Genomic DNA, 12,574 nt, shown 5'->3' with positions numbered 1-12,574 from the left:
AATTGAAAGTACAATATACATCACATAACACATGAATGGAAAAAGCATAGAAATCTTTATTCATAGAAGGAGAGATTACAACCCATGTAGATGCATGTCTGATTCAGTGTCATCCTTCCAGCTTCAAACCCTTCTCTCCTCATGAATCAACAATTTGACATGATAACATTACTCTCTCTACTAATCTCATCCCAACAGCATTTCCTTAGCTTATGAAGTTCCAACCTAGACCATCTTTTGAATGCATGGTCAATTTATAGTTGAATGGAGGAGGTTAAGCCATTAATGGCCCTCATGAATGCTTTGCCATAATTGGGAAGTGGTTCCATGGAGGAAGGGATAAGGGATTAAGGTTCATTCATCTCCCTCCTCATCCAAAATTGAGCCCAATCCATCTAGAAACTTCCAGAAGGATCCATTTGATGAGGAATCCAATGGATTTATTTCAAAAAATCGATGGATCTTGCTCATCACAGGTGAAACAAAGGCTAGGTGCTATGCATATCACCTAGACAGTGCAACTCCTGCAATGTATTGCAGCCAGACAAAAGGCTGGTTGAAATGATCTTCTTAGGGGAATTTTTTGGATGAATGGTGTCATGAAACTCGTGGGAAGCAAGCATTATGTAGGTTAACTTCATTAGGGAATGAAAACAACTGAATTAGGGGTTGATGGACCCTAATAATACAGATCTGGAATTTGGGGTTGATGTGCCCAAATTTTCCTGTAACAACAATGTACAACCTCATGGGGTAGTCATGCAAAGAATATAACACATACCTAACATTCTCCAACTTGTTGTTTTCTTTGCACATAGTGGGTCACAAGAGTTCATGATCAAACGATCCAGGGAAATAATGCCCATTATTTATCTACACCAAGAAAAATTCTCAATGCTCACATATTTTGTTAATGAAATTCAAAATTATTCAAAGTTTCCATCTTCACTTGAAGCACCTTCTTCTCACCAATCATATCTCTCACAAAGTGATACTAAACCTCAATATGCTTTGTCTCACAATGATATTCTAGGTTCTTCACTAGGACTCCAAATTTCATAATCTATCATTGTAGCTCATTGTACCAACCCAATACCTGAACACTATCTTTGTAGCCATATTATTTCCTTTCTTGCATGAGTGGTTCATTCAACTTTTATAGTTGAGAGTGCCACTACTTGAATACATTTTTTGTAGCCATACTACTTCCTCACTTGCATGAGTGGCTAACTATTGGAGCAACGCTTAAAGGAAAGATTTTAGGACCTACGTAGAGGAGCATCGTGTAGGAAAGTTAGCTAAGGGCTAATGTGCATAATGAAAGAAAGAGGAAAATACAGTAGCCTTAGTTTGTGGATTTTTTTCCCATGGTAATAGTTACCGCTCATAGTAAAAAAAAAGGTTATTTGTAAGCTTTGCACCCTCATGTAATCTTTAAATAGATAAAGTTGTGATGAAATAGAGATATACTTAGACTTAGATACTTGTCTATTTTGATGATGTATTTTGATGTTCTATGAGGGTTTAACACTATAGCAGTTGATCTAATGGGATGGTGAGTTGCAATAGTTGGAATGTAATGCATATTTCATAGTAATAATCAAGGAACTATTTTGGGTTAATTTATGTGTCCACGCATAATTTTTTGAATTGTTTATGCTTCTATTTTATAGTTTTGTTGAATGTAGTGGATTTAATGTGTAGAATAAGGGTATACCTAAATGTTATATTATGAAAAACCAATATATTGGATAAGGACTAATGACAAGTGTAGAATTTTACATCTCTTTCATCACTACAAAATTGTATAGGTTCCTTTAGTCCCTCATAGATGCCTCGGGTAAGACTTCACTCTAAACATAGGTTGTCCTTCTCTATGCCAAAAAATGGTTCCATTTCATAACTAGGATCTACGATTGTAAGGGATGTGAAAGTTGACTAAGGAGGAAATACAATGGTGGGTATATATGAGGGAACATGAGATTTTGGTGGAACAAACCAAATGACAACAAATCATCCCTAATGAATGGTTTGCAAAGGTACATTTTCATAGGTTTGCATGAAATTTTATTTGTTGAGTGTTGGTTTCTGGGCACTTGACCCAAGTTCAGAGTGTGTTGCACACCAAAAAACCCCTCAACCACTAGCCCTGTTGGCAACGACCTGCAAGGAGATCACAGTCTCACCCGAAGTGGTTATGGGAGGTTGCAGAACCAAGTTTTTATAGCCAGAGGGATATGCGCATTGTTGTGTCCATATGTTCACTTATGTCTTATATTTTCATTGAACTTCACGTACATTAATGACTTCGCGCTGATGGTTAGCTAGATTGGTACTTAAAGCATAGAAATAATAGAAAATAGTATAACATGTATTCTTTCACATAATGCAGTAAAAAGCATGCATAATGATATCACTAATAATAGAGAATGAACATAGAAATATATATAATACTTCGCCAAAACCTCTTCTTTATTAATAAGGATGTTCAATACACACTCTTCCCTAACCTGTGCACCCAGCTACAGGTGGTTTGAGCACTCAGTTGCAAACTCTTCAAGGCCTCAACACACTCAATGTAGATCCTTCCCCAAAAATATAGACTATAGATATAAAGACTCAATTTTCTTGTGATATTCCCATGATACTATTCTTATTCGAAAAGGTATTACACCTCCTTATATAGGTTTCGATACTACAAAACAATGGTCCACATACTATGGATCTGACAAAAAAATGAATAAAACCCAATATCCATTACAAAATAAGGGGCTTTGACCCACCCTAAAGCCCCTAAAACACTACGCGATGAATATAACTTCGTCCGCTCGCACACTCCACTCCTCAAAATGCGGAGTCTTTGACCAAAACTTGGACCAATATGGGTTGCACCTAACAGGCCCCCAACAGTCACTGGCGACTTGTCCTGAGTCACTCAACTATGATTCCCTTGATTTCCATTGCAATTCCATTGTAGAATGCATTATACTGTTGGACTATCTCTACCATTTGTTTCTCCTATTTGTGCACTTCCTCCAACAATGCCTATGTGGTTGTGCCAACAGCCTTCTGCGGTGTTTCTGCCTCCCTTTTCTTCAACTCTTTGAACCTTTCTTCCATAGCCTGAGATAGTTTGAGGGCATCATCCTATTATGATTGAGTCCTTGCTTACAAAATTTTCTCCTTCCTCTGAAGATCATCAATCTATTTTTGGAGGTTCTTTCCTTTAGTAATACTAGCGATCTTCTGCAAGACTGGTAGGGTATTTACAGCTGCCAAGATCTTGTCGCACTGCTTCTACTCCACCTGTAATTCCTCATTGATCTTTTAGATGTTTTGATCCTTGTGCAGTGAGATCCAAATATGCATCATGTCATCTAATAATTTCCCGCAGTTCGCCACTGTGTCAGAGATGCCTTTCAATGTTTCCTTTAAGTCTTTCTACCTATTCTCTCATAATTATGGTGGCGTGGTTGGATGCATCCTTATTTGCAGCTCTGATATCTGCACTTCATACTCAAATTTTATCTTTGCTAGTGTATTCTTTGATTCCTTGATCATGAGGGCGAGATTCGTGACCTTTTCTGCTAGTGGTTCCTCCTCACCAACCTTCACATCTGGGACTATGCTACAACTATCTTCGATGGCCTTTTCCAATTTTTTTTTTCACTTACATGCTTCATCTCTTTTCTTAGCCACCTATTCCAGATCCTTCTTCAGGGCATCTTTCTCGTCAACGTCGAGGTTCGTTATTCCCACTGCTGTAGCTCATTTCTTAAACTTTGATGGAATTCATGTAGCATCTACATGGGAAGCACATAAATATTTATGCTGATAGTATTCCATGCTTTGGCTCATTCTTTGTCCTCCGATGAGTACCACTGAAGTGCCCCAGTTGGCCCCTGTAAAATTCTAATGCTGAATTGTGTTTTTATTCTTTGTTCTACCTACAGTGGCTGAGTTATTTGTTTTGGTTGGTTTTCTACTTGTGGCAACGCCTTCAGCTTCGTGATGCCCTGTTGTACCTCAACTAAGATAGTTCTATATCAATCATCAATTATGTCCCAGGTCTCCATTGTGATCTCCTGGACTTTCTCTCTAATCTCGTTGATGTCCCCATCAGTGAGGACAAGCTCTTTTATGCCCTTGGACTTATCCACTTTTTTATTTTTCCTCTTGCATGTTGCAGTTGTTGTGTCTCTCCTTCTGAAAATAAAAGGTGACTCCTCTGATACTCCTACATCATTGAGGCATTCCTCATGCTCCTGCTATGTTTCCTTTATTTCTATCTCTGCATCCTTTCCACTTGTACCTGCATTCTGCAGGGTACCCTTCTCTGTTCCAACTGCTCCACCAGGTGGAGTCATCCATTCTTCCGACCATTTTTGTACTATGACGAGCAAATCATCTTTAGTTACTAAGTATGAATATGGGTTCCATGTCCTAGTTGGGTCCTTCAATGCCTTCACATTGGCTCTGTGGAATTTCACTTTGAATTATGATATGTGACAATACTGCTTATATAAACTAGGTGACATCCTTAGATGTTGATTCATCACCATGTGTAGATCTATTGCCATCACCACAAAGAAAATCATATTCTCTGTTGCGCTCATTGGCTCCTTACTAAACGAGAGGGAGGCATACCACCCTGCCTCACAAAAATCCACCTTAACATATGGAAATTATGATTCTTTTGGTTCTTTCCATGCAATTAGTGTGATGAGTATTATCAGTCAAGCATAGTGGAATGTCTTCCCCTCTTCCTATGCTTCCCTTCAATGTGTCAAAAATTATTTGCAGAGAATGCATCCCAGTTAAACTGGACCCTTGTGCTACACTACACAGCCAAAGATACTACAGCTATAGGAACCTCACTGGGCCTACACTTCATCATTATCTTAGCTGCCAAGATGTGCGTGGTGAAAGGAACTCCTTGGTCATCAATGGAATTGATTTCATATCCCCACGACTTCTTCACTAGTCCAAACTTTTCCATCATCATTTGTGCCATCTCCTTGTCCTTATTCTTGCCCACAAATTCATCTGCAGGGTCTTTTCCTTGATGAGGCAATGTTGTGATTTTTCTTATTAACATCTCATCAAGCGGGATCCTCGTCCCTAGCAAAACACATCTGTCATGTACCAATGCAAGGAGATGTTGTACCAAGATTGTACAGGATGTACTTCAGCCGAAGTGTGGCACATTCAACATATTCAAGAGGCCTACTCGTGCAATCTTGTAGCCCACTAGAACAGCTCCAACCTTGTGACTCCACTTTTTGGGTACCAAGCCTTCCTCAAATATCTACTTAGTTCAAATTGAGGGTATTTTCTCTAATCTTTAAAGTCCTAGTCTTCCATATTTAGTTGGGGGATCCTCCCCAATACTTAGCCTTCAAATAGCACTTCCTCTAGAAACAATGCAGTGTGCATAGCAGTTTTACCCTCCTTTGGTTCCTTAACCGGATTGGAATTTGGTTTTCTTGATGGCATGTAATATGGGAATCTCTTTGTCCTCTGTCTCCATGCATTCAAATTTGACCTCCTATTCACTATCATTGATCTTCTGAGGCACCTTATGCTGCATCGGATTCTTTCCTTTCTACACAAGATTCTTCCCCTTATCTTCTTTATTTTTCGTGCGGACTTCCTTCTATGTTTTTTTCCTCGAGGATGTTCTAAGTTCCGCCCCAAAGACCTTAGCTAGTTTCTTCTCTTGCTTCTTCTGTGGTTGTGGTTCTGTGGGTACCTGCTTTCTCGATGACCTATGGTGTCTTGGGGACATGGGTACCTTCGTTCCTTGTGCCTCCATAATACCCACTAATCCTTTCTCTACAAATATTCCAACAAGTTCCTCAAAACTCCTCTCAGACATACAATAGCTCTCTTCTCTTCACTCTTAGATGCAATTTCTCAACTTCTCTAGACAACAAAGTGTCAAATGTGGCGCGGGATATGGTTTTTATAAAAAAATTGAATTCCAGCCTCATGATTGCTTCAAGATTTTCTCATTTAATGTAGGTATGGAGCTAGATACAACCAGTTGTGCTTCATAAATGCTCTTCTCCTGCATCCCTTAACGACAATTTCCTTTTAACAGTAGATTTTTCCTTCCAACAATCATATTTCTAGCCAACTTCAATGAACCTTCCTCATGGCGCAGTAATCCTTTTATTTTTACCAGTTCCTTTGGACTTCATCATACACCTGAGTATCATGCATTAATCTTCCTTCAACGAAGTCCCTTTTCTGTAGAGTAGTTTATAGTCTTGTGCCCACTTTCAACTGCAAGTGGCACTAAGGCTTCCTTGCCTTTAATTTTTAGTACGAAGCTCTAGGGACAATTTCATCCCTGTATATCTTCAATTTGTTGCCATTCAGCCGTCCTGGAATCAATTGACCATTCAACTTCATGAGATGAACTACATCACCATCAGAGATGTGCTTGATGATATATGGTCCTAACCAATGTGTTCTAAATTTTCCTAGGAACTTTGCAAATTTTTTTCCATATAGTAATACAAGACCTCCTTCTTGGAATGTCTTCTCCTTGATATGCCTATCATGCCAGAATTTCTCCCTTGCTTTCTTCACTTGGTGATGGAACTCTGCTATGAACATGTCTTCTTCTAGAGCTAGTATTTGCAACATTCTTTCTATCATAATGTTAGGGTCTACCATATATGTGACTACTGAAATTCTCAAATTTATCACAATGTATTCCATAGGCATAAATGTCTCTTGTCCGTATACCAACCTAAACGGTGTTTTCCCTGTCAATTTCTTTCATGTTGTTCTATATGCCCACAACACCCAAGGAATTCTCAAATCCTAGTCACCTCTATTCACATTTCATACCTTGGTCAATGAACTCTCCATAACCTTATTGAAAGCTTCCACTATTCCATTTTCCTGAGGACGATAAGGGGTTCTATTTTGGTGGTAAACCTAAAATTCCTCAGTTAGTGCTTCAATGGTCTTGTTCAAGAAATGTATGCCTTGCTCACTCATCAAGATCTTCAGATAGCCAAACGTGGATAGTATATATTCAAATATGAACTTCGCAGCAGTTTCCACACTACAGTCCTTCGCGAGTTGTGCTTTAGCCCATCTTTTCAAATAATCAATGGTAGTGATGATATACCTCGCACTAGTCTTCTTTCCTGGCGGACTGATAGATCCAACAAAGTCAATAGCCCATCTATCAAAATCTTACAAAGTTACCCGTGGCACTAGTGGAATCTCGTCTCTTCTAGATGGCTTTCTTGTTCTTTGACATACATCACATGCTTGACAAAATTCTCTTGCATCCTTATGTATTGTGGGCCACCATAGCCCAGCTCTCAACATTTTCTGCGCAATGTATTTTCCTACATAATGCCCACCTGCGACTTCTCCATGAGCTTCTGTCAAAATACTTTGTCATTCATGTTCAGGGATGTATCTGCACAATACTTCATCCGGTCCCATTTTGTACAAGTGTCCAACAATCAACGAGAAATCAGCTACTCGAACCACCAACTCCTTCGTTTGCTTCATAGTTTACCGTGCAGGCACCATCCCTGTGGCCATAAACTGAATAATATCAACGAAGTGATCATTTACGACTCTAATTGCGAATAGTTGTGCATTGGGCAGGTTCTCTTCAATATTTGTGGGTTCTTATCCTATCTCTATCCTTCATAGATGATCAGGTCCAACATTCAATTTCCCTAGCTTCACTATAATTTCAAAGTCATACTCCTAGAATAATAACAACCATAGGCAAATATTTCCTCCTAGAATAGGCTTGTTCACCAAATATTTTAACACTAAGTGATTAGTAAACATTTTGAAATGCGCCCCCAACAACTAGTTCCTAAACTTCTATAATGCATACACCATAGCTAATCCCTCTCTTTCCATCGTGTTATAGTTCTTTTCCACGTTGGACAATTTCCTGCTTGCAAATATTATGGGATGATCAATTTCCCCTGCTCTTGGCTACGCTAGCACTACACCCAATGTTATGCAAGATGCATCATCATGTGCATGGAACTCCTTATTCCAGTCTGGGAAAACTAGAATAGGCGTAGTTACCATCTTCTCTTTTATTACATCCAAGCTCTTCTGGAACTCTTCACTCCATTGAAAGGTCACATATTTCTTCAAAAATTTCTCCATTGGTGCATTTTTCTACGCATACCCCTTTGTAAACTTTCTATAGTAGCTAGTGTGTCCCAGTGTTGTGCGCAGTTGTCTCACTATTTTTGGTGCTGGCAGGTTCACAATAACTGTGATCTTCACGAGATCCACCATTAATCCCTGTTTACAAACTATATGTCCCAAAAATATACCAAAAGGTGCACAAAATATGCACTTCTTCAAGTTTAATGAGATCTGATGCTGCCTACACGTATCTAGCATCAACCCTAAGCTTGTCACATGATTCTTTAATATTCCAAAGATTGTCCATTCGTCGAAGCATACTTCCAGAAACTTGTGTATATATTCCTTGAAGGCCGCAATTACAACTCTATAAAATATAGCAGGCACATTATATAATCCAAAAGTAATCATTGTGTGCTGATAAGAGCCCCACTCTATCGTAAAAGTCATTTTATGTCTATCTTCTGGTGCAATTCTGATCTGATGGTATCCTGAAAATCCATCTGTGAAAGAATAGGCCTCTTGTCCTCCTACATTGTCCAATACTTCATCTGTAAATGGTGTAGGGAAGGGGTCATGTATGCATGCATTGTTCAATTTCCTTAAGTCAACACAAATTCTGATTTTCCTTTTTTCCTTCTTTTCTTAAACCACCATGGGACTTACCCATTCAAATTCTTCGAAAGGTTCAATTATCCCAGTTGCTAACATCTTGTCTAATTCTTCGTTCACCTTCCTTGTATTTTAGATTTAGTCTCTAAGGTCTCTGCTTGATAGGCTTCACATTAAGCTTCAAAGGAATCCTCATGACTCCCAAATCTCCTAATATGCCCTTCATATCTGAAAACTTAGTAGGGAACAACTCCTGATATTCATGCAAGAGATTTGTTATCTTGCTGACTATGTCTTCAACCCAGTAATCTCCTATTGTTGTGTACTTCAGTTCAAGCTCCAACCCTATATTCACGTCCTCATCTTCAATGGATTCATTATATCATGCATCTCTATCTCAGGTCCATTGACTTCGCTATGACCTTCTGATTCTTTGATGTCAATATTGCGAGGATATTCATCCTCTTCCACAGTGAGATTATAGCATTCCATTACATTATGTATATGCGCAACCCAATCAGGTTGCTAGATAATTGGAACTTCATTCTAAAAAATCTTCTTCTTAACTATATTTAGAGTTGCATCTATATGTGGGCAGTCATCTTCAAATCTGAATGTCATTATAAATCCATCAACCATTTCTTCCCAGCTAGTAGTACCATGTCGAAGCTCGATTTCCAGATACCAATTCTGAGGAATTGTCTCCAGGGCATGGATGAAGCCATGCACCCATTCTTCTTGTGGAATTTCTCCCCAAGATGTCATATAGAGTTGTATGTGGTCTCTAGGATCATTCTAGCCATCATACTTATCTACGAGCTCTATTTCTACTTGACCAAACCTTGTCGACATAAACCTTCTACATTTTCACCAATCTCCTATATTCTTAGATATCATTTTTGGGATTCAACTGCGTTAAGTAAGTCATTCAAACGTATGACCATTTCCATGAGAGGTAGTCGTAACTGACTAATTTCTCAATGAGTGCTAAGTGAACTATTCAAAAATCATGAGAAATTAGTCAGTTACGACTACCTCTCATGGAAATGGTCATACGTTTGAATGACTTACTTAACGCAGTTGAATCCCAAAAATGATATCTAATATAATGCACTGCGTAAATCCCCCATACTTAAATTCAAAAAGAGTCAAGGGATCTCTACTTGAATGGTTCATGAGGCACAATACTTGCTAAGGTTTTGCAAATGGGGTAGCAAGCTAAGTGGGCTTGATTGTGGGGAAAACTCCACAGTTAAGCGCGCTTGAGCCAGAGGAGTTCTGGGATGGGTGACCTCCTGGGAAGTCCTGGTTACCGGGTGCAAGCCCCGGAAGTGATGATTGATGCTATGTGATTCGTTCTCCACATTTCACTAGTTTCAATCCCACTTCTTCACCCCTGTGAGCATCACCCGATGCAATGAGTGCTAAGTGAACTATTCAAAAATCATGAGAAATTAGTCAGTTACGACTACCTCTCATGGAAATGGTCATACGTTTGAATGACTTACTTAACGCAGTTGAATCCCAAAAATGATATCTAATATAATGCACTGCGTAAATCCCCCATACTCCTATATTCTTCTTATGAGTACTCCACCATCTAGCAGGAGTAGCCCCTCATGCTTGATACGGAGCTAAAAATCTCTGACATTCGAGTACCCATCTTTCATATTCTCTAAAGAAAGTATTTACATCACCCAAACCATCATATAAAGGTAAATCATGTACCTCAGTTGTCATATAACGCACTACTTTAGTGATCCTTTCACATCGCCTTGTAGACACTTCATGCAACCTATTCTACCAGTTTTCCAATTCCTCTTCTTAATCTGAAGTGAAAGAACTATCTTGCTCCCAAGTAATTTTTCCATTTGTAGTAGGGTTAATCCATTCTTATTCTTTTGTTGTTATTTGATAAATGTTGTCAATGTCATCTATGTTGTACTCTTCTTTGACAGGTTCAGTATATCTTGCTCCCTCCGATGGATCTAATGGCACAATAACTCTCATATTATTGCTTTCAAATATCATTTTCATTTTCTTCAAGTTAATTATATCCATGTTATAAAATGCCCAATCCAATCCAAGTAATGCGGTGTAGGGATTATTGTCATCCACAATCTCAATCACTTTGAAGTCAATGGTAGTGCACAGTCCATCAATGTTTACTATGATACTTGAAAATCTGCCTAAATGGACAATCTTCTGTTGATTTTCCATATTCAACTAGATAGTTGACCATTGCATCTTTGGCTCACCCATCAATTCCCAATTTTACTTCATTAAGACATTGGGATCAGATCCTAGATCCAAGATAACCCGATCCATGTAGTATTCCCCAATCTACGATGCCAGCCTCATTTCCTTTCCAATCCGCTTCTTGTGCCTATGTAGATTATTCATTATGTGCATCTCACTCTGCAATAGCTATTTATGAGAACAAGAGTCTATCAATTCCTTCAATCCCTCAACAACCTTTTGATTTCTCAACAACTTCATGCAAGTCTGGAGAAAAGACTTCAAAATATATAGATCCACATCTTCTGTCATAACCGGTAATATCTTGTTATTATCATTATGAGTCAGCTTCATGGTAGAGGTTGAGGACCCATAATCCATAAAGCTTCACCTTGCCTCCATGAATACTTTCTTTTCCTTTAGAATATCAAATGAATGAGATTTTTCAGTAGTTTTTCTTACCCATGTGGCTTCAGCTTCCTTTTTCCCATTGGCTTTATCATTTCCAATCGCAACTATGCTTCTTGTTACAATGTTGATGCACAGTTGATCCTCCCTTGGCTCAATGGTCATCATTTGAATATTTGTTGCAGGATGCTAGTTTTCTTTTCTCCTGCATATTTGCAATAAGGACAAGGCATTCTTCTATCACATGATCAAAAGACTTATAGTAATTATAGGTTGTCGTATGGTTTTGACCGTCTCTTGCAAAGTGTCTTACATGTCCACTTTTATAATAGATAATCTAGCCATGTCCTCAACCAACTCCTTGTCCTCCCCATCCTCCTCGTCCTCGAAATCCTCCTCAACTAGCATGTTGGCTTGACTCCTTGTGTGTATGTCCCTACGCTTGCAGTCTATAAGTATCAACAATGCACTCCATCATCAAGTCATAACTTCAAATTTTTTTCTCATATGGCCTATTGATCTATAAAATTTATAAAACAACCACTTCAGGGTCTGCACATACTTCTATAATAGGTAGAAATATTCAGAGCGATGTTGGCCCCTCATTCTACAAATATCGCACCACAAACTTGGGTTTATTGGATTAGGTGCTCCACTTGCCAGATAATCTTTGAACACATGGAATTGATCCTTATAATGACCCTTTTCTTTGCATTTTGTACACCATACTTCTGATCTAGTCTCTTTACCTTTCTTGAGATCCTACAATTCCAAGGTCAAATTGGCTAGTTGACTCTGTATCTGTTGTACTCCTACATGAGTATCTCCAATCGGCGAAGCTTCCAGCTTCATCGCAATCTCCAATGCTTCAACTTGAGTCGCGATCTTCTGTTGTGTCAAAGGTAACCTAATATGTGGCAGTAGCGTGGATATGAACCATTCTTTATGTTGTTCTAGGGGTATATTAAATCTTACTTGACCCATCAACACCTTAAATCGTTGATCCAACTCCCACATAGATTCAGTCGTTGTCTATTTGATTTCTTTTAGCTATGTGATTATGATTTCAGCTTCTTGAGTTCCGATACCAATGTTTTCTTAATTTCGTCCATTGAAGTGGTTGGGCTAGTCACATAGGATTTCATATACCAAGTTAGTGCTCTTT

This window comes from Pinus tabuliformis, chromosome 5_1 (genome assembly GCF_031772625.1).
Source record: "Pinus tabuliformis cultivar Carrire ecotype Pingquan chromosome 5_1, CPIR1, whole genome shotgun sequence".
Classification (NCBI taxonomy): domain Eukaryota; kingdom Viridiplantae; phylum Streptophyta; class Pinopsida; order Pinales; family Pinaceae; genus Pinus; species Pinus tabuliformis.
The sequence above is the reverse complement of the archived record's forward strand: the minus strand, read 5'-3'. Positions refer to the sequence as shown.